The sequence below is a fragment of the Daphnia pulicaria genome, chromosome 3, assembly GCF_021234035.1.
Source record: "Daphnia pulicaria isolate SC F1-1A chromosome 3, SC_F0-13Bv2, whole genome shotgun sequence".
Classification (NCBI taxonomy): domain Eukaryota; kingdom Metazoa; phylum Arthropoda; class Branchiopoda; order Diplostraca; family Daphniidae; genus Daphnia; species Daphnia pulicaria.
Window position 1 is genome coordinate 374,081 of NC_060915.1, and position 23,545 is coordinate 397,625.

General features: G+C 37.5%; 54 pseudogenes; all 54 read left to right on the forward strand.

Moving 5' to 3' along the window:
* Nucleotides 1-63: 63 nt before the first annotated feature.
* Nucleotides 64-182, forward strand: LOC124333577 (annotated as a pseudogene).
* Nucleotides 183-599: 417 nt separating this feature from the next.
* Nucleotides 600-718, forward strand: LOC124333589 (annotated as a pseudogene).
* Nucleotides 719-1,003: 285 nt separating this feature from the next.
* On the forward strand, nucleotides 1,004-1,122 carry LOC124333600 (annotated as a pseudogene).
* A 415-nt stretch (nucleotides 1,123-1,537) lies between these two features.
* LOC124333611 lies at nucleotides 1,538-1,656 on the forward strand (annotated as a pseudogene).
* Nucleotides 1,657-2,073: 417 nt separating this feature from the next.
* On the forward strand, nucleotides 2,074-2,192 carry LOC124333622 (annotated as a pseudogene).
* Nucleotides 2,193-2,607: 415 nt separating this feature from the next.
* LOC124335194 lies at nucleotides 2,608-2,726 on the forward strand (annotated as a pseudogene).
* A 285-nt stretch (nucleotides 2,727-3,011) lies between these two features.
* Nucleotides 3,012-3,130, forward strand: LOC124333633 (annotated as a pseudogene).
* A 415-nt stretch (nucleotides 3,131-3,545) lies between these two features.
* On the forward strand, nucleotides 3,546-3,664 carry LOC124335195 (annotated as a pseudogene).
* A 284-nt stretch (nucleotides 3,665-3,948) lies between these two features.
* LOC124335196 lies at nucleotides 3,949-4,067 on the forward strand (annotated as a pseudogene).
* A 284-nt stretch (nucleotides 4,068-4,351) lies between these two features.
* On the forward strand, nucleotides 4,352-4,470 carry LOC124333645 (annotated as a pseudogene).
* A 284-nt stretch (nucleotides 4,471-4,754) lies between these two features.
* On the forward strand, nucleotides 4,755-4,873 carry LOC124333656 (annotated as a pseudogene).
* Nucleotides 4,874-5,290: 417 nt separating this feature from the next.
* LOC124335197 lies at nucleotides 5,291-5,409 on the forward strand (annotated as a pseudogene).
* Nucleotides 5,410-5,693: 284 nt separating this feature from the next.
* On the forward strand, nucleotides 5,694-5,812 carry LOC124333668 (annotated as a pseudogene).
* A 285-nt stretch (nucleotides 5,813-6,097) lies between these two features.
* LOC124333679 lies at nucleotides 6,098-6,216 on the forward strand (annotated as a pseudogene).
* A 284-nt stretch (nucleotides 6,217-6,500) lies between these two features.
* Nucleotides 6,501-6,619, forward strand: LOC124333693 (annotated as a pseudogene).
* Nucleotides 6,620-6,903: 284 nt separating this feature from the next.
* On the forward strand, nucleotides 6,904-7,022 carry LOC124333705 (annotated as a pseudogene).
* Nucleotides 7,023-7,439: 417 nt separating this feature from the next.
* LOC124335199 lies at nucleotides 7,440-7,558 on the forward strand (annotated as a pseudogene).
* A 284-nt stretch (nucleotides 7,559-7,842) lies between these two features.
* LOC124335200 lies at nucleotides 7,843-7,961 on the forward strand (annotated as a pseudogene).
* A 284-nt stretch (nucleotides 7,962-8,245) lies between these two features.
* LOC124333716 lies at nucleotides 8,246-8,364 on the forward strand (annotated as a pseudogene).
* A 285-nt stretch (nucleotides 8,365-8,649) lies between these two features.
* On the forward strand, nucleotides 8,650-8,768 carry LOC124333727 (annotated as a pseudogene).
* A 285-nt stretch (nucleotides 8,769-9,053) lies between these two features.
* LOC124333739 lies at nucleotides 9,054-9,172 on the forward strand (annotated as a pseudogene).
* Nucleotides 9,173-9,456: 284 nt separating this feature from the next.
* On the forward strand, nucleotides 9,457-9,575 carry LOC124333750 (annotated as a pseudogene).
* A 284-nt stretch (nucleotides 9,576-9,859) lies between these two features.
* LOC124333761 lies at nucleotides 9,860-9,978 on the forward strand (annotated as a pseudogene).
* A 284-nt stretch (nucleotides 9,979-10,262) lies between these two features.
* Nucleotides 10,263-10,381, forward strand: LOC124333773 (annotated as a pseudogene).
* A 417-nt stretch (nucleotides 10,382-10,798) lies between these two features.
* On the forward strand, nucleotides 10,799-10,917 carry LOC124333784 (annotated as a pseudogene).
* Nucleotides 10,918-11,333: 416 nt separating this feature from the next.
* On the forward strand, nucleotides 11,334-11,452 carry LOC124333795 (annotated as a pseudogene).
* Nucleotides 11,453-11,868: 416 nt separating this feature from the next.
* On the forward strand, nucleotides 11,869-11,987 carry LOC124333807 (annotated as a pseudogene).
* Nucleotides 11,988-12,272: 285 nt separating this feature from the next.
* Nucleotides 12,273-12,391, forward strand: LOC124334123 (annotated as a pseudogene).
* Nucleotides 12,392-12,807: 416 nt separating this feature from the next.
* Nucleotides 12,808-12,926, forward strand: LOC124333819 (annotated as a pseudogene).
* A 416-nt stretch (nucleotides 12,927-13,342) lies between these two features.
* Nucleotides 13,343-13,461, forward strand: LOC124333831 (annotated as a pseudogene).
* A 416-nt stretch (nucleotides 13,462-13,877) lies between these two features.
* LOC124333843 lies at nucleotides 13,878-13,996 on the forward strand (annotated as a pseudogene).
* Nucleotides 13,997-14,411: 415 nt separating this feature from the next.
* Nucleotides 14,412-14,530, forward strand: LOC124333855 (annotated as a pseudogene).
* A 284-nt stretch (nucleotides 14,531-14,814) lies between these two features.
* Nucleotides 14,815-14,933, forward strand: LOC124333866 (annotated as a pseudogene).
* A 284-nt stretch (nucleotides 14,934-15,217) lies between these two features.
* LOC124333878 lies at nucleotides 15,218-15,336 on the forward strand (annotated as a pseudogene).
* Nucleotides 15,337-15,620: 284 nt separating this feature from the next.
* LOC124333889 lies at nucleotides 15,621-15,739 on the forward strand (annotated as a pseudogene).
* A 284-nt stretch (nucleotides 15,740-16,023) lies between these two features.
* On the forward strand, nucleotides 16,024-16,142 carry LOC124333900 (annotated as a pseudogene).
* Nucleotides 16,143-16,426: 284 nt separating this feature from the next.
* On the forward strand, nucleotides 16,427-16,545 carry LOC124333911 (annotated as a pseudogene).
* A 285-nt stretch (nucleotides 16,546-16,830) lies between these two features.
* LOC124333924 lies at nucleotides 16,831-16,949 on the forward strand (annotated as a pseudogene).
* A 284-nt stretch (nucleotides 16,950-17,233) lies between these two features.
* On the forward strand, nucleotides 17,234-17,352 carry LOC124333935 (annotated as a pseudogene).
* Nucleotides 17,353-17,636: 284 nt separating this feature from the next.
* On the forward strand, nucleotides 17,637-17,755 carry LOC124333947 (annotated as a pseudogene).
* Nucleotides 17,756-18,039: 284 nt separating this feature from the next.
* Nucleotides 18,040-18,158, forward strand: LOC124333959 (annotated as a pseudogene).
* Nucleotides 18,159-18,442: 284 nt separating this feature from the next.
* On the forward strand, nucleotides 18,443-18,561 carry LOC124333970 (annotated as a pseudogene).
* A 284-nt stretch (nucleotides 18,562-18,845) lies between these two features.
* LOC124333982 lies at nucleotides 18,846-18,964 on the forward strand (annotated as a pseudogene).
* A 284-nt stretch (nucleotides 18,965-19,248) lies between these two features.
* Nucleotides 19,249-19,367, forward strand: LOC124333993 (annotated as a pseudogene).
* A 284-nt stretch (nucleotides 19,368-19,651) lies between these two features.
* On the forward strand, nucleotides 19,652-19,770 carry LOC124334005 (annotated as a pseudogene).
* A 284-nt stretch (nucleotides 19,771-20,054) lies between these two features.
* On the forward strand, nucleotides 20,055-20,173 carry LOC124333565 (annotated as a pseudogene).
* A 285-nt stretch (nucleotides 20,174-20,458) lies between these two features.
* On the forward strand, nucleotides 20,459-20,577 carry LOC124334016 (annotated as a pseudogene).
* A 284-nt stretch (nucleotides 20,578-20,861) lies between these two features.
* Nucleotides 20,862-20,980, forward strand: LOC124334028 (annotated as a pseudogene).
* A 284-nt stretch (nucleotides 20,981-21,264) lies between these two features.
* On the forward strand, nucleotides 21,265-21,383 carry LOC124334041 (annotated as a pseudogene).
* Nucleotides 21,384-21,667: 284 nt separating this feature from the next.
* LOC124334052 lies at nucleotides 21,668-21,786 on the forward strand (annotated as a pseudogene).
* Nucleotides 21,787-22,070: 284 nt separating this feature from the next.
* On the forward strand, nucleotides 22,071-22,189 carry LOC124334064 (annotated as a pseudogene).
* Nucleotides 22,190-22,473: 284 nt separating this feature from the next.
* On the forward strand, nucleotides 22,474-22,592 carry LOC124334075 (annotated as a pseudogene).
* Nucleotides 22,593-22,876: 284 nt separating this feature from the next.
* LOC124334087 lies at nucleotides 22,877-22,995 on the forward strand (annotated as a pseudogene).
* A 284-nt stretch (nucleotides 22,996-23,279) lies between these two features.
* On the forward strand, nucleotides 23,280-23,398 carry LOC124334098 (annotated as a pseudogene).
* The last annotated feature ends 147 nt before the right edge of the window (nucleotides 23,399-23,545 follow it).

Genomic DNA, 23,545 nt, shown 5'->3' on the forward strand with positions numbered 1-23,545 from the left:
TCACTTTGAAGTGATTTTCTATTCATCCATTGGGACTGGGAGGGTAATTTTTCATTTTTGAATGTCAACGGCCATATCACGTAGAACGCACCTGGTCTCGTCAGCTCCCAGAAGTTAAGTTACGTCGAGTCCCGTTAGTACTTGGAAGGGTGACCGCTTGGGAATACGGGATGTCGTTGGCGATGAATATTTTGTTTTCAATAACAAATTTCTTGAAATTTTTTTTTCACGATCACGATGGTTACCAGTCCAAATTCGTAGATAAAACATTTCAATGCCTTAGAGATAGGTTCAATTCATCTATAAGAATGATTCTGGATCAATTCCATTGAGAGTTTTTCAAAGTTTATCGGGTTTTTTAATCGCGATGGTTACCAGTCCAAATTCGTAGATCAAAAATATCAATGGCATAGAGATAGGTTCAATTCATCTATTTGAATGATTCTGGATAAATTTCATTGCGAGTTTTTCAAAGTTTATCGCGCTTTTTTATTCGCGATGGTTACGAGTCCAAATTCAATGAACAAACATTTCTATCACTTTGAAGTGATTTTCTATTCATCCATTGGGACTGGGAGGCTAATTTTTCATTTTTGAATGTCAACGGCCATATCACGTAGAACGCACCTGGTCTCGTCAGCTCCCAGAAGTTAAGTTACGTCGAGTCCCGTTAGTACTTGGAAGGGTGACCGCTTGGGAATACGGGATGTCGTTGGCGATGAATATTTTGTTTTCAATAACAAATTTCTTGAAATTTTTTTTTCAATCACGATGGTTACCAGTCCAAATTCGTAGATAAAACATTTCAATGCCTTAGAGATAGGTTCAATTCATCTATAAGAATGATTCTGGATCAATTCCATTGAGAGTTTTTCAAAGTTTATCGGGTTTTTTAATCGCGATGGTTACGAGTCCAAATTCAATGAACAAACATTTCTATCACTTTGAAGTGATTTTCTTATTCATCCATTGGGAATGGGAGGGTAATTTTTCATTTTTGAATGTCAACGGCCATATCACGTAGAACGCACCTGGTCTCGTCAGCTCCCAGAAGTTAAGTTACGTCGAGTCCCGTTAGTACTTGGAAGGGTGACCGCTTGGGAATACGGGATGTCGTTGGCGATGAATATTTTGTTTTCAATAACAAATTTCTTGAAATTTTTTTTTCAATCACGATGGTTACCAGTCCAAATTCGTAGATAAAACATTTCAATGCCTTAGAGATAGGTTCAATTCATCTATAAGAATGATTCTGGATCAATTCCATTGAGAGTTTTTCAAAGTTTATCGGGTTTTTTAATCGCGATGGTTACCAGTCCAAATTCGTAGATCAAAAATATCAATGGCATAGAGATAGGTTCAATTCATCTATTTGAATGATTCTGGATAAATTTCATTGCGAGTTTTTCAAAGTTTATCGCGCTTTTTTATTCGCGATGGTTACGAGTCCAAATTCAATGAACAAACATTTCTATCACTTTGAAGTGATTTTCTATTCATCCATTGGGACTGGGAGGGTAATTTTTCATTTTTGAATGTCAACGGCCATATCACGTAGAACGCACCTGGTCTCGTCAGCTCCCAGAAGTTAAGTTACGTCGAGTCCCGTTAGTACTTGGAAGGGTGACCGCTTGGGAATACGGGATGTCGTTGGCGATGAATATTTTGTTTTCAATAACAAATTTCTTGAAATTTTTTTTTCACGATCACGATGGTTACCAGTCCAAATTCGTAGATAAAACATTTCAATGCCTTAGAGATAGGTTCAATTCATCTATAAGAATGATTCTGGATCAATTCCATTGAGAGTTTTTCAAAGTTTATCGGGTTTTTTAATCGCGATGGTTACCAGTCCAAATTCGTAGATCAAAAATATCAATGGCATAGAGATAGGTTCAATTCATCTATTTGAATGATTCTGGATAAATTTCATTGCGAGTTTTTCAAAGTTTATCGCGCTTTTTTATTCGCGATGGTTACGAGTCCAAATTCAATGAACAAACATTTCTATCACTTTGAAGTGATTTTCTATTCATCCATTGGGACTGGGAGGCTAATTTTTCATTTTTGAATGTCAACGGCCATATCACGTAGAACGCACCTGGTCTCGTCAGCTCCCAGAAGTTAAGTTACGTCGAGTCCCGTTAGTACTTGGAAGGGTGACCGCTTGGGAATACGGGATGTCGTTGGCGATGAATATTTTGTTTTCAATAACAAATTTCTTGAAATTTTTTTTTCAATCACGATGGTTACCAGTCCAAATTCGTAGATAAAACATTTCAATGCCTTAGAGATAGGTTCAATTCATCTATAAGAATGATTCTGGATCAATTCCATTGAGAGTTTTTCAAAGTTTATCGGGTTTTTTAATCGCGATGGTTACCAGTCCAAATTCGTAGATCAAAAATATCAATGGCATAGAGATAGGTTCAATTCATCTATTTGAATGATTCTGGATAAATTTCATTGCGAGTTTTTCAAAGTTTATCGCGCTTTTTTATTCGCGATGGTTACGAGTCCAAATTCAATGAACAAACATTTCTATCACTTTGAAGTGATTTTCTATTCATCCATTGGGACTGGGAGGGTAATTTTTCATTTTTGAATGTCAACGGCCATATCACGTAGAACGCACCTGGTCTCGTCAGCTCCCAGAAGTTAAGTTACGTCGAGTCCCGTTAGTGCTTGGAAGGGTGACCGCTTGGGAATACGGGATGTCGTTGGCGATGAATAGTTTGTTTTCAATAACAAATTTCTTGAAATTTTTTTTCAATCACGATGGTTACCAGTCCAAATTCGTAGATCAAAAATATCAATGGCATAGAGATAGGTTCAATTCATCTATTTGAATGATTCTGGATAAATTTCATTGCGAGTTTTTCAAAGTTTATCGCGCTTTTTTATTCGCGATGGTTACGAGTCCAAATTCAATGAACAAACATTTCTATCACTTTGAAGTGATTTTCTTATTCATCCATTGGGAATGGGAGGGTAATTTTTCATTTTTGAATGTCAACGGCCATATCACGTAGAACGCACCTGGTCTCGTCAGCTCCCAGAAGTTAAGTTACGTCGAGTCCCGTTAGTACTTGGAAGGGTGACCGCTTGGGAATACGGGATGTCGTTGGCGATGAATATTTTGTTTTCAATAACAAATTTCTTGAAATTTTTTTTTCAATCACGATGGTTACCAGTCCAAATTCGTAGATAAAACATTTCAATGCCTTAGAGATAGGTTCAATTCATCTATAAGAATGATTCTGGATCAATTCCATTGAGAGTTTTTCAAAGTTTATCGGGTTTTTTAATCGCGATGGTTACCAGTCCAAATTCGTAGATCAAAAATATCAATGGCATAGAGATAGGTTCAATTCATCTATTTGAATGATTCTGGATAAATTTCATTGCGAGTTTTTCAAAGTTTATCGCGCTTTTTTATTCGCGATGGTTACGAGTCCAAATTCAATGAACAAACATTTCTATCACTTTGAAGTGATTTTCTATTCATCCATTGGGACTGGGAGGGTAATTTTTCATTTTTGAATGTCAACGGCCATATCACGTAGAACGCACCTGGTCTCGTCAGCTCCCAGAAGTTAAGTTACGTCGAGTCCCGTTAGTGCTTGGAAGGGTGACCGCTTGGGAATACGGGATGTCGTTGGCGATGAATAGTTTGTTTTCAATAACAAATTTCTTGAAATTTTTTTTCAATCACGATGGTTACCAGTCCAAATTCGTAGATCAAAAATATCAATGGCATAGAGATAGGTTCAATTCATCTATTTGAATGATTCTGGATAAATTTCATTGCGAGTTTTTCAAAGTTTATCGCGCTTTTTTATTCGCGATGGTTACGAGTCCAAATTCAATGAACAAACATTTCTATCACTTTGAAGTGATTTTCTATTCATCCATTGGGACTGGGAGGCTAATTTTTCATTTTTGAATGTCAACGGCCATATCACGTAGAACGCACCTGGTCTCGTCAGCTCCCAGAAGTTAAGTTACGTCGAGTCCCGTTAGTGCTTGGAAGGGTGACCGCTTGGGAATACGGGATGTCGTTGGCGATGAATAGTTTGTTTTCAATAACAAATTTCTTGAAATTTTTTTTCAATCACGATGGTTACCAGTCCAAATTCGTAGATCAAAAATATCAATGGCATAGAGATAGGTTCAATTCATCTATTTGAATGATTCTGGATAAATTTCATTGCGAGTTTTTCAAAGTTTATCGCGCTTTTTTATTCGCGATGGTTACGAGTCCAAATTCAATGAACAAACATTTCTATCACTTTGAAGTGATTTTCTATTCATCCATTGGGACTGGGAGGCTAATTTTTCATTTTTGAATGTCAACGGCCATATCACGTAGAACGCACCTGGTCTCGTCAGCTCCCAGAAGTTAAGTTACGTCGAGTCCCGTTAGTACTTGGAAGGGTGACCGCTTGGGAATACGGGATGTCGTTGGCGATGAATAGTTTGTTTTCAATAACAAATTTCTTGAATTTTTTTTTCAATCACGATGGTTACCAGTCCAAATTCGTAGATCAAAAATATCAATGGCATAGAGATAGGTTCAATTCATCTATAGGAATGATTCTGGATAAATTTCATTGCGAGTTTTTCAAAGTTTATCGCGCTTTTTTATTCGCGATGGTTACGAGTCCAAATTCAATGAACAAACATTTCTATCACTTTGAAGTGATTTTCTATTCATCCATTGGGACTGGGAGGGTAATTTTTCATTTTTGAATGTCAACGGCCATATCACGTAGAACGCACCTGGTCTCGTCAGCTCCCAGAAGTTAAGTTACGTCGAGTCCCGTTAGTACTTGGAAGGGTGACCGCTTGGGAATACGGGATGTCGTTGGCGATGAATATTTTGTTTTCAATAACAAATTTCTTGAAATTTTTTTTTCACGATCACGATGGTTACCAGTCCAAATTCGTAGATAAAACATTTCAATGCCTTAGAGATAGGTTCAATTCATCTATAAGAATGATTCTGGATCAATTCCATTGAGAGTTTTTCAAAGTTTATCGGGTTTTTTAATCGCGATGGTTACCAGTCCAAATTCGTAGATCAAAAATATCAATGGCATAGAGATAGGTTCAATTCATCTATTTGAATGATTCTGGATAAATTTCATTGCGAGTTTTTCAAAGTTTATCGCGCTTTTTTATTCGCGATGGTTACGAGTCCAAATTCAATGAACAAACATTTCTATCACTTTGAAGTGATTTTCTATTCATCCATTGGGACTGGGAGGGTAATTTTTCATTTTTGAATGTCAACGGCCATATCACGTAGAACGCACCTGGTCTCGTCAGCTCCCAGAAGTTAAGTTACGTCGAGTCCCGTTAGTGCTTGGAAGGGTGACCGCTTGGGAATACGGGATGTCGTTGGCGATGAATAGTTTGTTTTCAATAACAAATTTCTTGAAATTTTTTTTCAATCACGATGGTTACCAGTCCAAATTCGTAGATCAAAAATATCAATGGCATAGAGATAGGTTCAATTCATCTATTTGAATGATTCTGGATAAATTTCATTGCGAGTTTTTCAAAGTTTATCGCGCTTTTTTATTCGCGATGGTTACGAGTCCAAATTCAATGAACAAACATTTCTATCACTTTGAAGTGATTTTCTATTCATCCATTGGGACTGGGAGGCTAATTTTTCATTTTTGAATGTCAACGGCCATATCACGTAGAACGCACCTGGTCTCGTCAGCTCCCAGAAGTTAAGTTACGTCGAGTCCCGTTAGTACTTGGAAGGGTGACCGCTTGGGAATACGGGATGTCGTTGGCGATGAATAGTTTGTTTTCAATAACAAATTTCTTGAATTTTTTTTTCAATCACGATGGTTACCAGTCCAAATTCGTAGATCAAAAATATCAATGGCATAGAGATAGGTTCAATTCATCTATAGGAATGATTCTGGATAAATTTCATTGCGAGTTTTTCAAAGTTTGTCGCGCTTTTTTATTCGCGATGGTTACGAGTCCAAATTCAATGAACAAACATTTCTATCACTTTGAAGTGATTTTCTTATTCATCCATTGGGACTGGGAGGGTAATTTTTCATTTTTGAATGTCAACGGCCATATCACGTAGAACGCACCTGGTCTCGTCAGCTCCCAGAAGTTAAGTTACGTCGAGTCCCGTTAGTACTTGGAAGGGTGACCGCTTGGGAATACGGGATGTCGTTGGCGATGAATATTTTGTTTTCAATAACAAATTTCTTGAAATTTTTTTTCAATCACGATGGTTACCAGTCCAAATTCGTAGATCAAAAATATCAATGGCATAGACATAGGTTCAATTCATCTATAGGAATGATTCTGGATAAATTTCATTGCGAGTTTTTCAAAGTTTGTCGCGCTTTTTTATTCGCGATGGTTACGAGTCCAAATTCAATGAACAAACATTTCTATCACTTTGAAGTGATTTTCTATTCATCCATTGGGACTGGGAGGCTAATTTTTCATTTTTGAATGTCAACGGCCATATCACGTAGAACGCACCTGGTCTCGTCAGCTCCCAGAAGTTAAGTTACGTCGAGTCCCGTTAGTACTTGGAAGGGTGACCGCTTGGGAATACGGGATGTCGTTGGCGATGAATAGTTTGTTTTCAATAACAAATTTCTTGAATTTTTTTTTCAATCACGATGGTTACCAGTCCAAATTCGTAGATCAAAAATATCAATGGCATAGAGATAGGTTCAATTCATCTATAGGAATGATTCTGGATAAATTTCATTGCGAGTTTTTCAAAGTTTATCGCGCTTTTTTATTCGCGATGGTTACGAGTCCAAATTCAATGAACAAACATTTCTATCACTTTGAAGTGATTTTCTATTCATCCATTGGGACTGGGAGGGTAATTTTTCATTTTTGAATGTCAACGGCCATATCACGTAGAACGCACCTGGTCTCGTCAGCTCCCAGAAGTTAAGTTACGTCGAGTCCCGTTAGTACTTGGAAGGGTGACCGCTTGGGAATACGGGATGTCGTTGGCGATGAATATTTTGTTTTCAATAACAAATTTCTTGAAATTTTTTTTTCACGATCACGATGGTTACCAGTCCAAATTCGTAGATAAAACATTTCAATGCCTTAGAGATAGGTTCAATTCATCTATAAGAATGATTCTGGATCAATTCCATTGAGAGTTTTTCAAAGTTTATCGGGTTTTTTAATCGCGATGGTTACCAGTCCAAATTCGTAGATCAAAAATATCAATGGCATAGAGATAGGTTCAATTCATCTATTTGAATGATTCTGGATAAATTTCATTGCGAGTTTTTCAAAGTTTATCGCGCTTTTTTATTCGCGATGGTTACGAGTCCAAATTCAATGAACAAACATTTCTATCACTTTGAAGTGATTTTCTATTCATCCATTGGGACTGGGAGGGTAATTTTTCATTTTTGAATGTCAACGGCCATATCACGTAGAACGCACCTGGTCTCGTCAGCTCCCAGAAGTTAAGTTACGTCGAGTCCCGTTAGTGCTTGGAAGGGTGACCGCTTGGGAATACGGGATGTCGTTGGCGATGAATAGTTTGTTTTCAATAACAAATTTCTTGAAATTTTTTTTCAATCACGATGGTTACCAGTCCAAATTCGTAGATCAAAAATATCAATGGCATAGAGATAGGTTCAATTCATCTATTTGAATGATTCTGGATAAATTTCATTGCGAGTTTTTCAAAGTTTATCGCGCTTTTTTATTCGCGATGGTTACGAGTCCAAATTCAATGAACAAACATTTCTATCACTTTGAAGTGATTTTCTATTCATCCATTGGGACTGGGAGGCTAATTTTTCATTTTTGAATGTCAACGGCCATATCACGTAGAACGCACCTGGTCTCGTCAGCTCCCAGAAGTTAAGTTACGTCGAGTCCCGTTAGTGCTTGGAAGGGTGACCGCTTGGGAATACGGGATGTCGTTGGCGATGAATAGTTTGTTTTCAATAACAAATTTCTTGAAATTTTTTTTCAATCACGATGGTTACCAGTCCAAATTCGTAGATCAAAAATATCAATGGCATAGAGATAGGTTCAATTCATCTATTTGAATGATTCTGGATAAATTTCATTGCGAGTTTTTCAAAGTTTATCGCGCTTTTTTATTCGCGATGGTTACGAGTCCAAATTCAATGAACAAACATTTCTATCACTTTGAAGTGATTTTCTATTCATCCATTGGGACTGGGAGGCTAATTTTTCATTTTTGAATGTCAACGGCCATATCACGTAGAACGCACCTGGTCTCGTCAGCTCCCAGAAGTTAAGTTACGTCGAGTCCCGTTAGTACTTGGAAGGGTGACCGCTTGGGAATACGGGATGTCGTTGGCGATGAATAGTTTGTTTTCAATAACAAATTTCTTGAATTTTTTTTTCAATCACGATGGTTACCAGTCCAAATTCGTAGATCAAAAATATCAATGGCATAGAGATAGGTTCAATTCATCTATAGGAATGATTCTGGATAAATTTCATTGCGAGTTTTTCAAAGTTTGTCGCGCTTTTTTATTCGCGATGGTTACGAGTCCAAATTCAATGAACAAACATTTCTATCACTTTGAAGTGATTTTCTTATTCATCCATTGGGACTGGGAGGGTAATTTTTCATTTTTGAATGTCAACGGCCATATCACGTAGAACGCACCTGGTCTCGTCAGCTCCCAGAAGTTAAGTTACGTCGAGTCCCGTTAGTACTTGGAAGGGTGACCGCTTGGGAATACGGGATGTCGTTGGCGATGAATAGTTTGTTTTCAATAACAAATTTCTTGAATTTTTTTTTCAATCACGATGGTTACCAGTCCAAATTCGTAGATCAAAAATATCAATGGCATAGAGATAGGTTCAATTCATCTATAGGAATGATTCTGGATAAATTTCATTGCGAGTTTTTCAAAGTTTGTCGCGCTTTTTTATTCGCGATGGTTACGAGTCCAAATTCAATGAACAAACATTTCTATCACTTTGAAGTGATTTTCTTATTCATCCATTGGGACTGGGAGGGTAATTTTTCATTTTTGAATGTCAACGGCCATATCACGTAGAACGCACCTGGTCTCGTCAGCTCCCAGAAGTTAAGTTACGTCGAGTCCCGTTAGTACTTGGAAGGGTGACCGCTTGGGAATACGGGATGTCGTTGGCGATGAATATTTTGTTTTCAATAACAAATTTCTTGAAATTTTTTTTCAATCACGATGGTTACCAGTCCAAATTCGTAGATCAAAAATATCAATGGCATAGACATAGGTTCAATTCATCTATAGGAATGATTCTGGATAAATTTCATTGCGAGTTTTTCAAAGTTTGTCGCGCTTTTTTATTCGCGATGGTTACGAGTCCAAATTCAATGAACAAACATTTCTATCACTTTGAAGTGATTTTCTATTCATCCATTGGGACTGGGAGGGTAATTTTTCATTTTTGAATGTCAACGGCCATATCACGTAGAACGCACCTGGTCTCGTCAGCTCCCAGAAGTTAAGTTACGTCGAGTCCCGTTAGTACTTGGAAGGGTGACCGCTTGGGAATACGGGATGTCGTTGGCGATGAATAGTTTGTTTTCAATAACAAATTTCTTGAAATTTTTTTTCAATCACGATGGTTACCAGTCCAAATTCGTAGATCAAAAATATCAATGGCATAGAGATAGGTTCAATTCATCTATAGGAATGATTCTGGATAAATTTCATTGCGAGTTTTTCAAAGTTTATCGCGCTTTTTTATTCGCGATGGTTACGAGTCCAAATTCAATGAACAAACATTTCTATCACTTTGAAGTGATTTTCTATTCATCCATTGGGACTGGGAGGGTAATTTTTCATTTTTGAATGTCAACGGCCATATCACGTAGAACGCACCTGGTCTCGTCAGCTCCCAGAAGTTAAGTTACGTCGAGTCCCGTTAGTACTTGGAAGGGTGACCGCTTGGGAATACGGGATGTCGTTGGCGATGAATAGTTTGTTTTCAATAACAAATTTCTTGAAATTTTTTTTCAATCACGATGGTTACCAGTCCAAATTCGTAGATCAAAAATATCAATGGCATAGAGATAGGTTCAATTCATCTATAGGAATGATTCTGGATAAATTTCATTGCGAGTTTTTCAAAGTTTATCGCGCTTTTTTATTCGCGATGGTTACGAGTCCAAATTCAATGAACAAACATTTCTATCACTTTGAAGTGATTTTCTATTCATCCATTGGGACTGGGAGGGTAATTTTTTATTTTTGAATGTCAACGGCCATATCACGTAGAACGCACCTGGTCTCGTCAGCTCCCAGAAGTTAAGTTACGTCGAGTCCCGTTAGTACTTGGAAGGGTGACCGCTTGGGAATACGGGATGTCGTTGGCGATGAATAGTTTGTTTTCAATAACAAATTTCTTGAAATTTTTTTTCTCAATCACGATGGTTACCAGTCCAAATTCGTAGATAAAACATTTCGATGCCTTAGAGATAGGTTCAATTCATCTATAAGAATGATTCTGTATCAATTCCATTGAGAGTTTTTCAAAGTTTATCGCGTTTTTTAATCGCGATGATTACCAGTCCAAATTCGTAGATCAAAAATATCAATGGCATAGAGATAGGTTCAATTCATCTATTTGAATGATTCTGGATAAATTTCATTGCGAGTTTTTCAAAGTTTATCGCGCTTTTTTATTCGCGATGGTTACGAGTCCAAATTCAATGAACAAACATTTCTATCACTTTGAAGTGATTTTCTTATTCATCCATTGGGAATGGGAGGGTAATTTTTCATTTTTGAATGTCAACGGCCATATCACGTAGAACGCACCTGGTCTCGTCAGCTCCCAGAAGTTAAGTTACGTCGAGTCCCGTTAGTACTTGGAAGGGTGACCGCTTGGGAATACGGGATGTCGTTGGCGATGAATATTTTGTTTTCAATAACAAATTTCTTGAAATTTTTTTTTCAATCACGATGGTTACCAGTCCAAATTCGTAGATAAAACATTTCAATGCCTTAGAGATAGGTTCAATTCATCTATAAGAATGATTCTGGATCAATTCCATTGAGAGTTTTTCAAAGTTTATCGGGTTTTTTAATCGCGATGGTTACCAGTCCAAATTCGTAGATCAAAAATATCAATGGCATAGAGATAGGTTCAATTCATCTATTTGAATGATTCTGGATAAATTTCATTGCGAGTTTTTCAAAGTTTATCGCGCTTTTTTATTCGCGATGGTTACGAGTCCAAATTCAATGAACAAACATTTCTATCACTTTGAAGTGATTTTCTTATTCATCCATTGGGACTGGGAGGGTAATTTTTCATTTTTGAATGTCAACGGCCATATCACGTAGAACGCACCTGGTCTCGTCAGCTCCCAGAAGTTAAGTTACGTCGAGTCCCGTTAGTACTTGGAAGGGTGACCGCTTGGGAATACGGGATGTCGTTGGCGATGAATATTTTGTTTTCAATAACAAATTTCTTGAAATTTTTTTTTCAATCACGATGGTTACCAGTCCAAATTCGTAGATAAAACATTTCAATGCCTTAGAGATAGGTTCAATTCATCTATAAGAATGATTCTGGATCAATTCCATTGAGAGTTTTTCAAAGTTTATCGGGTTTTTTAATCGCGATGGTTACCAGTCCAAATTCGTAGATCAAAAATATCAATGGCATAGAGATAGGTTCAATTCATCTATTTGAATGATTCTGGATAAATTTCATTGCGAGTTTTTCAAAGTTTATCGCGCTTTTTTATTCGCGATGGTTACGAGTCCAAATTCAATGAACAAACATTTCTATCACTTTGAAGTGATTTTCTTATTCATCCATTGGGACTGGGAGGGTAATTTTTCATTTTTGAATGTCAACGGCCATATCACGTAGAACGCACCTGGTCTCGTCAGCTCCCAGAAGTTAAGTTACGTCGAGTCCCGTTAGTACTTGGAAGGGTGACCGCTTGGGAATACGGGATGTCGTTGGCGATGAATATTTTGTTTTCAATAACAAATTTCTTGAAATTTTTTTTTCAATCACGATGGTTACCAGTCCAAATTCGTAGATCAAAAATATCAATGGCATAGAGATAGGTTCAATTCATCTATAGGAATGATTCTGGATAAATTTCATTGCGAGTTTTTCAAAGTTTATCGCGCTTTTTTATTCGCGATGGTTACGAGTCCAAATTCAATGAACAAACATTTCTATCACTTTGAAGTGATTTTCTATTCATCCATTGGGACTGGGAGGGTAATTTTTTATTTTTGAATGTCAACGGCCAAATCACGTAGAACGCACCTGGTCTCGTCAGCTCCCAGAAGTTAAGTTACGTCGAGTCCCGTTAGTACTTGGAAGGGTGACCGCTTGGGAATACGGGATGTCGTTGGCGATGAATATTTTGTTTTCAATAACAAATTTCTTGAAATTTTTTTTTCAATCACGATGGTTACCAGTCCAAATTCGTAGATAAAACATTTCAATGCCTTAGAGATAGGTTCAATTCATCTATAAGAATGATTCTGGATCAATTCCATTGAGAGTTTTTCAAAGTTTATCGGGTTTTTTAATCGCGATGGTTACCAGTCCAAATTCGTAGATCAAAAATATCAATGGCATAGAGATAGGTTCAATTCATCTATTTGAATGATTCTGGATAAATTTCATTGCGAGTTTTTCAAAGTTTATCGCGCTTTTTTATTCGCGATGGTTACGAGTCCAAATTCAATGAACAAACATTTCTATCACTTTGAAGTGATTTTCTTATTCATCCATTGGGACTGGGAGGGTAATTTTTCATTTTTGAATGTCAACGGCCATATCACGTAGAACGCACCTGGTCTCGTCAGCTCCCAGAAGTTAAGTTACGTCGAGTCCCGTTAGTACTTGGAAGGGTGACCGCTTGGGAATACGGGATGTCGTTGGCGATGAATATTTTGTTTTCAATAACAAATTTCTTGAAATTTTTTTTTCAATCACGATGGTTACCAGTCCAAATTCGTAGATAAAACATTTCAATGCCTTAGAGATAGGTTCAATTCATCTATAAGAATGATTCTGGATCAATTCCATTGAGAGTTTTTCAAAGTTTATCGGGTTTTTTAATCGCGATGGTTACCAGTCCAAATTCGTAGATCAAAAATATCAATGGCATAGAGATAGGTTCAATTCATCTATTTGAATGATTCTGGATAAATTTCATTGCGAGTTTTTCAAAGTTTATCGCGCTTTTTTATTCGCGATGGTTACGAGTCCAAATTCAATGAACAAACATTTCTATCACTTTGAAGTGATTTTCTTATTCATCCATTGGGAATGGGAGGGTAATTTTTCATTTTTGAATGTCAACGGCCATATCACGTAGAACGCACCTGGTCTCGTCAGCTCCCAGAAGTTAAGTTACGTCGAGTCCCGTTAGTACTTGGAAGGGTGACCGCTTGGGAATACGGGATGTCGTTGGCGATGAATATTTTGTTTTCAATAACAAATTTCTTGAAATTTTTTTTTCAATCACGATGGTTACCAGTCCAAATTCGTAGATAAAACATTTCAATGCCTTAGAGATAGGTTCAATTCATCTATAAGAATGATTCTGGATCAATTCCATTGAGAGTTTTTCAAAGTTTATCGGGTTTTTTAATCGCGATGGTTACCAGTCCAAATTCGTAGATCAAAAATATCAATGGCATAGAGATAGGTTCAATTCATCTATTTGAATGATTCTGGATAAATTTCATTGCGAGTTTTTCAAAGTTTATCGCGCTTTTTTATTCGCGATGGTTACGAGTCCAAATTCAATGAACAAACATTTCTATCACTTTGAAGTGATTTTCTTATTCATCCATTGGGACTGGGAGGGTAATTTTTCATTTTTGAATGTCAACGGCCATATCACGTAGAACGCACCTGGTCTCGTCAGCTCCCAGAAGTTAAGTTACGTCGAGTCCCGTTAGTACTTGGAAGGGTGACCGCTTGGGAATACGGGATGTCGTTGGCGATGAATATTTTGTTTTCAATAACAAATTTCTTGAAATTTTTTTTTCAATCACGATGGTTACCAGTCCAAATTCGTAGATAAAACATTTCAATGCCTTAGAGATAGGTTCAATTCATCTATAAGAATGATTCTGGATCAATTCCATTGAGAGTTTTTCAAAGTTTATCGGGTTTTTTAATCGCGATGGTTACCAGTCCAAATTCGTAGATCAAAAATATCAATGGCATAGAGATAGGTTCAATTCATCTATTTGAATGATTCTGGATAAATTTCATTGCGAGTTTTTCAAAGTTTATCGCGCTTTTTTATTCGCGATGGTTACGAGTCCAAATTCAATGAACAAACATTTCTATCACTTTGAAGTGATTTTCTATTCATCCATTGGGACTGGGAGGCTAATTTTTCATTTTTGAATGTCAACGGCCATATCACGTAGAACGCACCTGGTCTCGTCAGCTCCCAGAAGTTAAGTTACGTCGAGTCCCGTTAGTACTTGGAAGGGTGACCGCTTGGGAATACGGGATGTCGTTGGCGATGAATAGTTTGTTTTCAATAACAAATTTCTTGAATTTTTTTTTCAATCACGATGGTTACCAGTCCAAATTCGTAGATCAAAAATATCAATGGCATAGAGATAGGTTCAATTCATCTATAGGAATGATTCTGGATAAATTTCATTGCGAGTTTTTCAAAGTTTATCGCGCTTTTTTATTCGCGATGGTTACGAGTCCAAATTCAATGAACAAACATTTCTATCACTTTGAAGTGATTTTCTATTCATCCATTGGGACTGGGAGGGTAATTTTTCATTTTTGAATGTCAACGGCCATATCACGTAGAACGCACCTGGTCTCGTCAGCTCCCAGAAGTTAAGTTACGTCGAGTCCCGTTAGTACTTGGAAGGGTGACCGCTTGGGAATACGGGATGTCGTTGGCGATGAATAGTTTGTTTTCAATAACAAATTTCTTGAAATTTTTTTTCAATCACGATGGTTACCAGTCCAAATTCGTAGATCAAAAATATCAATGGCATAGAGATAGGTTCAATTCATCTATAGGAATGATTCTGGATAAATTTCATTGCGAGTTTTTCAAAGTTTGTCGCGCTTTTTTATTCGCGATGGTTACGAGTCCAAATTCAATGAACAAACATTTCTATCACTTTGAAGTGATTTTCTATTCATCCATTGGGACTGGGAGGGTAATTTTTCATTTTTGAATGTCAACGGCCATATCACGTAGAACGCACCTGGTCTCGTCAGCTCCCAGAAGTTAAGTTACGTCGAGTCCCGTTAGTACTTGGAAGGGTGACCGCTTGGGAATACGGGATGTCGTTGGCGATGAATAGTTTGTTTTCAATAACAAATTTCTTGAAATTTTTTTTCAATCACGATGGTTACCAGTCCAAATTCGTAGATCAAAAATATCAATGGCATAGAGATAGGTTCAATTCATCTATAGGAATGATTCTGGATAAATTTCATTGCGAGTTTTTCAAAGTTTATCGCGCTTTTTTATTCGCGATGGTTACGAGTCCAAATTCAATGAACAAACATTTCTATCACTTTGAAGTGATTTTCTATTCATCCATTGGGACTGGGAGGGTAATTTTTCATTTTTGAATGTCAACGGCCATATCACGTAGAACGCACCTGGTCTCGTCAGCTCCCAGAAGTTAAGTTACGTCGAGTCCCGTTAGTACTTGGAAGGGTGACCGCTTGGGAATACGGGATGTCGTTGGCGATGAATAGTTTGTTTTCAATAACAAATTTCTTGAAATTTTTTTTCAATCACGATGGTTACCAGTCCAAATTCGTAGATCAAAAATATCAATGGCATAGAGATAGGTTCAATTCATCTATAGGAATGATTCTGGATAAATTTCATTGCGAGTTTTTCAAAGTTTGTCGCGCTTTTTTATTCGCGATGGTTACGAGTCCAAATTCAATGAACAAACATTTCTATCACTTTGAAGTGATTTTCTATTCATCCATTGGGACTGGGAGGGTAATTTTTCATTTTTGAATGTCAACGGCCATATCACGTAGAACGCACCTGGTCTCGTCAGCTCCCAGAAGTTAAGTTACGTCGAGTCCCGTTAGTACTTGGAAGGGTGACCGCTTGGGAATACGGGATGTCGTTGGCGATGAATAGTTTGTTTTCAATAACAAATTTCTTGAAATTTTTTTTCAATCACGATGGTTACCAGTCCAAATTCGTAGATCAAAAATATCAATGGCATAGAGATAGGTTCAATTCATCTATAGGAATGATTCTGGATAAATTTCATTGCGAGTTTTTCAAAGTTTGTCGCGCTTTTTTATTCGCGATGGTTACGAGTCCAAATTCAATGAACAAACATTTCTATCACTTTGAAGTGATTTTCTATTCATCCATTGGGACTGGGAGGGTAATTTTTCATTTTTGAATGTCAACGGCCATATCACGTAGAACGCACCTGGTCTCGTCAGCTCCCAGAAGTTAAGTTACGTCGAGTCCCGTTAGTACTTGGAAGGGTGACCGCTTGGGAATACGGGATGTCGTTGGCGATGAATAGTTTGTTTTCAATAACAAATTTCTTGAAATTTTTTTTTCAATCACGATGGTTACCAGTCCAAATTCGTAGATCAAAAATATCAATGGCATAGAGATAGGTTCAATTCATCTATAGGAATGATTCTGGATAAATTTCATTGCGAGTTTTTCAAAGTTTATCGCGCTTTTTTATTCGCGATGGTTACGAGTCCAAATTCAATGAACAAACATTTCTATCACTTTGAAGTGATTTTCTATTCATCCATTGGGACTGGGAGGGTAATTTTTCATTTTTGAATGTCAACGGCCATATCACGTAGAACGCACCTGGTCTCGTCAGCTCCCAGAAGTTAAGTTACGTCGAGTCCCGTTAGTACTTGGAAGGGTGACCGCTTGGGAATACGGGATGTCGTTGGCGATGAATAGTTTGTTTTCAATAACAAATTTCTTGAAATTTTTTTTCAATCACGATGGTTACCAGTCCAAATTCGTAGATCAAAAATATCAATGGCATAGAGATAGGTTCAATTCATCTATAGGAATGATTCTGGATAAATTTCATTGCGAGTTTTTCAAAGTTTATCGCGCTTTTTTATTCGCGATGGTTACGAGTCCAAATTCAATGAACAAACATTTCTATCACTTTGAAGTGATTTTCTATTCATCCATTGGGACTGGGAGGGTAATTTTTCATTTTTGAATGTCAACGGCCATATCACGTAGAACGCACCTGGTCTCGTCAGCTCCCAGAAGTTAAGTTACGTCGAGTCCCGTTAGTACTTGGAAGGGTGACCGCTTGGGAATACGGGATGTCGTTGGCGATGAATAGTTTGTTTTCAATAACAAATTTCTTGAAATTTTTTTTCAATCACGATGGTTACCAGTCCAAATTCGTAGATAAAAAATATCAATGGCATAGAGATAGGTTCAATTCATCTATAGGAATGATTCTGGATAAATTTCATTGCGAGTTTTTCAAAGTTTGTCGCGCTTTTTTATTCGCGATGGTTACGAGTCCAAATTCAATGAACAAACATTTCTATCACTTTGAAGTGATTTTCTATTCATCCATTGGGACTGGGAGGGTAATTTTTCATTTTTGAATGTCAACGGCCATATCACGTAGAACGCACCTGGTCTCGTCAGCTCCCAGAAGTTAAGTTACGTCGAGTCCCGTTAGTACTTGGAAGGGTGACCGCTTGGGAATACGGGATGTCGTTGGCGATGAATAGTTTGTTTTCAATAACAAATTTCTTGAAATTTTTTTTCAATCACGATGGTTACCAGTCCAAATTCGTAGATCAAAAATATCAATGGCATAGAGATAGGTTCAATTCATCTATAGGAATGATTCTGGATAAATTTCATTGCGAGTTTTTCAAAGTTTATCGCGCTTTTTTATTCGCGATGGTTACGAGTCCAAATTCAATGAACAAACATTTCTATCACTTTGAAGTGATTTTCTATTCATCCATTGGGACTGGGAGGGTAATTTTTCATTTTTGAATGTCAACGGCCATATCACGTAGAACGCACCTGGTCTCGTCAGCTCCCAGAAGTTAAGTTACGTCGAGTCCCGTTAGTACTTGGAAGGGTGACCGCTTGGGAATACGGGATGTCGTTGGCGATGAATAGTTTGTTTTCAATAACAAATTTCTTGAAATTTTTTTTCAATCACGATGGTTACCAGTCCAAATTCGTAGATCAAAAATATCAATGGCATAGAGATAGGTTCAATTCATCTATAGGAATGATTCTGGATAAATTTCATTGCGAGTTTTTCAAAGTTTGTCGCGCTTTTTTATTCGCGATGGTTACGAGTCCAAATTCAATGAACAAACATTTCTATCACTTTGAAGTGATTTTCTATTCATCCATTGGGACTGGGAGGGTAATTTTTCATTTTTGAATGTCAACGGCCATATCACGTAGAACGCACCTGGTCTCGTCAGCTCCCAGAAGTTAAGTTACGTCGAGTCCCGTTAGTACTTGGAAGGGTGACCGCTTGGGAATACGGGATGTCGTTGGCGATGAATAGTTTGTTTTCAATAACAAATTTCTTGAAATTTTTTTTCAATCACGATGGTTACCAGTCCAAATTCGTAGATAAAAAATATCAATGGCATAGAGATAGGTTCAATTCATCTATAGGAATGATTCTGGATAAATTTCATTGCGAGTTTTTCAAAGTTTGTCGCGCTTTTTTATTCGCGATGGTTACGAGTCCAAATTCAATGAACAAACATTTCTATCACTTTGAAGTGATTTTCTATTCATCCATTGGGACTGGGAGGGTAATTTTTCATTTTTGAATGTCAACGGCCATATCACGTAGAACGCACCTGGTCTCGTCAGCTCCCAGAAGTTAAGTTACGTCGAGTCCCGTTAGTACTTGGAAGGGTGACCGCTTGGGAATACGGGATGTCGTTGGCGATGAATAGTTTGTTTTCAATAACAAATTTCTTGAAATTTTTTTTCAATCACGATGGTTACCAGTCCAAATTCGTAGATCAAAAATATCAATGGCATAGAGATAGGTTCAATTCATCTATAGGAATGATTCTGGATAAATTTCATTGCGAGTTTTTCAAAGTTTATCGCGCTTTTTTATTCGCGATGGTTACGAGTCCAAATTCAATGAACAAACATTTCTATCACTTTGAAGTGATTTTCTATTCATCCATTGGGACTGGGAGGGTAATTTTTCATTTTTGAATGTCAACGGCCATATCACGTAGAACGCACCTGGTCTCGTCAGCTCCCAGAAGTTAAGTTACGTCGAGTCCCGTTAGTACTTGGAAGGGTGACCGCTTGGGAATACGGGATGTCGTTGGCGATGAATAGTTTGTTTTCAATAACAAATTTCTTGAAATTTTTTTTCAATCACGATGGTTACCAGTCCAAATTCGTAGATCAAAAATATCAATGGCATAGAGATAGGTTCAATTCATCTATAGGAATGATTCTGGATAAATTTCATTGCGAGTTTTTCAAAGTTTATCGCGCTTTTTTATTCGCGATGGTTACGAGTCCAAATTCAATGAACAAACATTTCTATCACTTTGAAGTGATTTTCTATTCATCCATTGGGACTGGGAGGGTAATTTTTCATTTTTGAATGTCAACGGCCATATCACGTAGAACGCACCTGGTCTCGTCAGCTCCCAGAAGTTAAGTTACGTCGAGTCCCGTTAGTACTTGGAAGGGTGACCGCTTGGGAATACGGGATGTCGTTGGCGATGAATAGTTTGTTTTCAATAACAAATTTCTTGAAATTTTTTTTCAATCACGATGGTTACCAGTCCAAATTCGTAGATCAAAAATATCAATGGCATAGAGATAGGTTCAATTCATCTATAGGAATGATTCTGGATAAATTTCATTGCGAGTTTTTCAAAGTTTGTCGCGCTTTTTTATTCGCGATGGTTACGAGTCCAAATTCAATGAACAAACATTTCTATCACTTTGAAGTGATTTTCTATTCATCCATTGGGACTGGGAGGGTAATTTTTCATTTTTGAATGTCAACGGCCATATCACGTAGAACGCACCTGGTCTCGTCAGCTCCCAGAAGCTAAGTTACGTCGAGTCCCGTTAGTACTTGGAAGGGTGACCGCTTGGGAATACGGGATGTCGTTGGCGATGAATAGTTTGTTTTCAATAACAAATTTCTTGAAATTTTTTTTTCAATCACGATGGTTACCAGTCCAAATTCGTAGATCAAAAATATCAATGGCATAGAGATAGGTTCAATTCATCTATAGGAATGATTCTGGATAAATTTCATTGCGAGTTTTTCAAAGTTTATCGCGCTTTTTTATTCGCGATGGTTACGAGTCCAAATTCAATGAACAAACATTTCTATCACTTTGAAGTGATTTTCTATTCATCCATTGGGACTGGGAGGGTAATTTTTCATTTTTGAATGTCAACGGCCATATCACGTAGAACGCACCTGGTCTCGTCAGCTCCCAGAAGTTAAGTTACGTCGAGTCCCGTTAGTACTTGGAAGGGTGACCGCTTGGGAATACGGGATGTCGTTGGCGATGAATAGTTTGTTTTCAATAACAAATTTCTTGAAATTTTTTTTCAATCACGATGGTTACCAGTCCAAATTCGTAGATCAAAAATATCAATGGCATAGAGATAGGTTCAATTCATCTATAGGAATGATTCTGGATAAATTTCATTGCGAGTTTTTCAAAGTTTGTCGCGCTTTTTTATTCGCGATGGTTACGAGTCCAAATTCAATGAACAAACATTTCTATCACTTTGAAGTGATTTTCTATTCATCCATTGGGACTGGGAGGGTAATTTTTCATTTTTGAATGTCAACGGCCATATCACGTAGAACGCACCTGGTCTCGTCAGCTCCCAGAAGTTAAGTTACGTCGAGTCCCGTTAGTACTTGGAAGGGTGACCGCTTGGGAATACGGGATGTCGTTGGCGATGAATAGTTTGTTTTCAATAACAAATTTCTTGAAATTTTTTTTCAATCACGATGGTTACCAGTCCAAATTCGTAGATAAAAAATATCAATGGCATAGAGATAGGTTCAATTCATCTATAGGAATGATTCTGGATAAATTTCATTGCGAGTTTTTCAAAGTTTGTCGCGCTTTTTTATTCGCGATGGTTACGAGTCCAAATTCAATGAACAAACATTTCTATCACTTTGAAGTGATTTTCTATTCATCCATTGGGACTGGGAGGGTAATTTTTCATTTTTGAATGTCAACGGCCATATCACGTAGAACGCACCTGGTCTCGTCAGCTCCCAGAAGTTAAGTTACGTCGAGTCCCGTTAGTACTTGGAAGGGTGACCGCTTGGGAATACGGGATGTCGTTGGCGATGAATAGTTTGTTTTCAATAACAAATTTCTTGAAATTTTTTTTCAATCACGATGGTTACCAGTCCAAATTCGTAGATCAAAAATATCAATGGCATAGAGATAGGTTCAATTCATCTATAGGAATGATTCTGGATAAATTTCATTGCGAGTTTTTCAAAGTTTGTCGCGCTTTTTTATTCGCGATGGTTACGAGTCCAAATTCAATGAACAAACATTTCTATCACTTTGAAGTGATTTTCTATTCATCCATTGGGACTGGGAGGGTAATTTTTCATTTTTGAATGTCAACGGCCATATCACGTAGAACGCACCTGGTCTCGTCAGCTCCCAGAAGTTAAGTTACGTCGAGTCCCGTTAGTACTTGGAAGGGTGACCGCTTGGGAATACGGGATGTCGTTGGCGATGAATAGTTTGTTTTCAATAACAAATTTCTTGAAATTTTTTTTCAATCACGATGGTTACCAGTCCAAATTCGTAGATAAAAAATATCAATGGCATAGAGATAGGTTCAATTCATCTATAGGAATGATTCTGGATAAATTTCATTGCGAGTTTTTCAAAGTTTGTCGCGCTTTTTTATTCGCGATGGTTACGAGTCCAAATTCAATGAACAAACATTTCTATCACTTTGAAGTGATTTTCTATTCATCCATTGGGACTGGGAGGGTAATTTTTCATTTTTGAATGTCAACGGCCATATCACGTAGAACGCACCTGGTCTCGTCAGCTCCCAGAAGTTAAGTTACGTCGAGTCCCGTTAGTACTTGGAAGGGTGACCGCTTGGGAATACGGGATGTCGTTGGCGATGAATAGTTTGTTTTCAATAACAAATTTCTTGAAATTTTTTTTCAATCACGATGGTTACCAGTCCAAATTCGTAGATAAAAAATATCAATGGCATAGAGATAGGTTCAATTCATCTATAGGAATGATTCTGGATAAATTTCATTGCGAGTTTTTCAAAGTTTGTCGCGCTTTTTTATTCGCGATGGTTACGAGTCCAAATTCAATGAACAAACATTTCTATCACTTTGAAGTGATTTTCTATTCATCCATTGGGACTGGGAGGGTAATTTTTCATTTTTGAATGTCAACGGCCATATCACGTAGAACGCACCTGGTCTCGTCAGCTCCCAGAAGTTAAGTTACGTCGAGTCCCGTTAGTACTTGGAAGGGTGACCGCTTGGGAATACGGGATGTCGTTGGCGATGAATAGTTTGTTTTCAATAACAAATTTCTTGAAATTTTTTTTCAATCACGATGGTTACCAGTCCAAATTCGTAGATCAAAAATATCAATGGCATAGAGATAGGTTCAATTCATCTATAGGAATGATTCTGGATAAATTTCATTGCGAGTTTTTCAAAGTTTATCGCGCTTTTTTATTCGCGATGGTTACGAGTCCAAATTCAATGAACAAACATTTCTATCACTTTGAAGTGATTTTCTATTCATCCATTGGGACTGGGAGGGTAATTTTTCATTTTTGAATGTCAACGGCCATATCACGTAGAACGCACCTGGTCTCGTCAGCTCCCAGAAGTTAAGTTACGTCGAGTCCCGTTAGTACTTGGAAGGGTGACCGCTTGGGAATACGGGATGTCGTTGGCGATGAATAGTTTGTTTTCAATAACAAATTTCTTGAAATTTTTTTTCAATCACGATGGTTACCAGTCCAAATTCGTAGATCAAAAATATCAATGGCATAGAGATAGGTTCAATTCATCTATAGGAATGATTCTGGATAAATTTCATTGCGAGTTTTTCAAAGTTTGTCGCGCTTTTTTATTCGCGATGGTTACGAGTCCAAATTCAATGAACAAACATTTCTATCACTTTGAAGTGATTTTCTATTCATCCATTGGGACTGGGAGGGTAATTTTTCATTTTTGAATGTCAACGGCCATATCACGTAGAACGCACCTGGTCTCGTCAGCTCCCAGAAGTTAAGTTACGTCGAGTCCCGTTAGTACTTGGAAGGGTGACCGCTTGGGAATACGGGATGTCGTTGGCGATGAATAGTTTGTTTTCAATAACAAATTTCTTGAAATTTTTTTTCAATCACGATGGTTACCAGTCCAAATTCGTAGATCAAAAATATCAATGGCATAGAGATAGGTTCAATTCATCTATAGGAATGATTCTGGATAAATTTCATTGC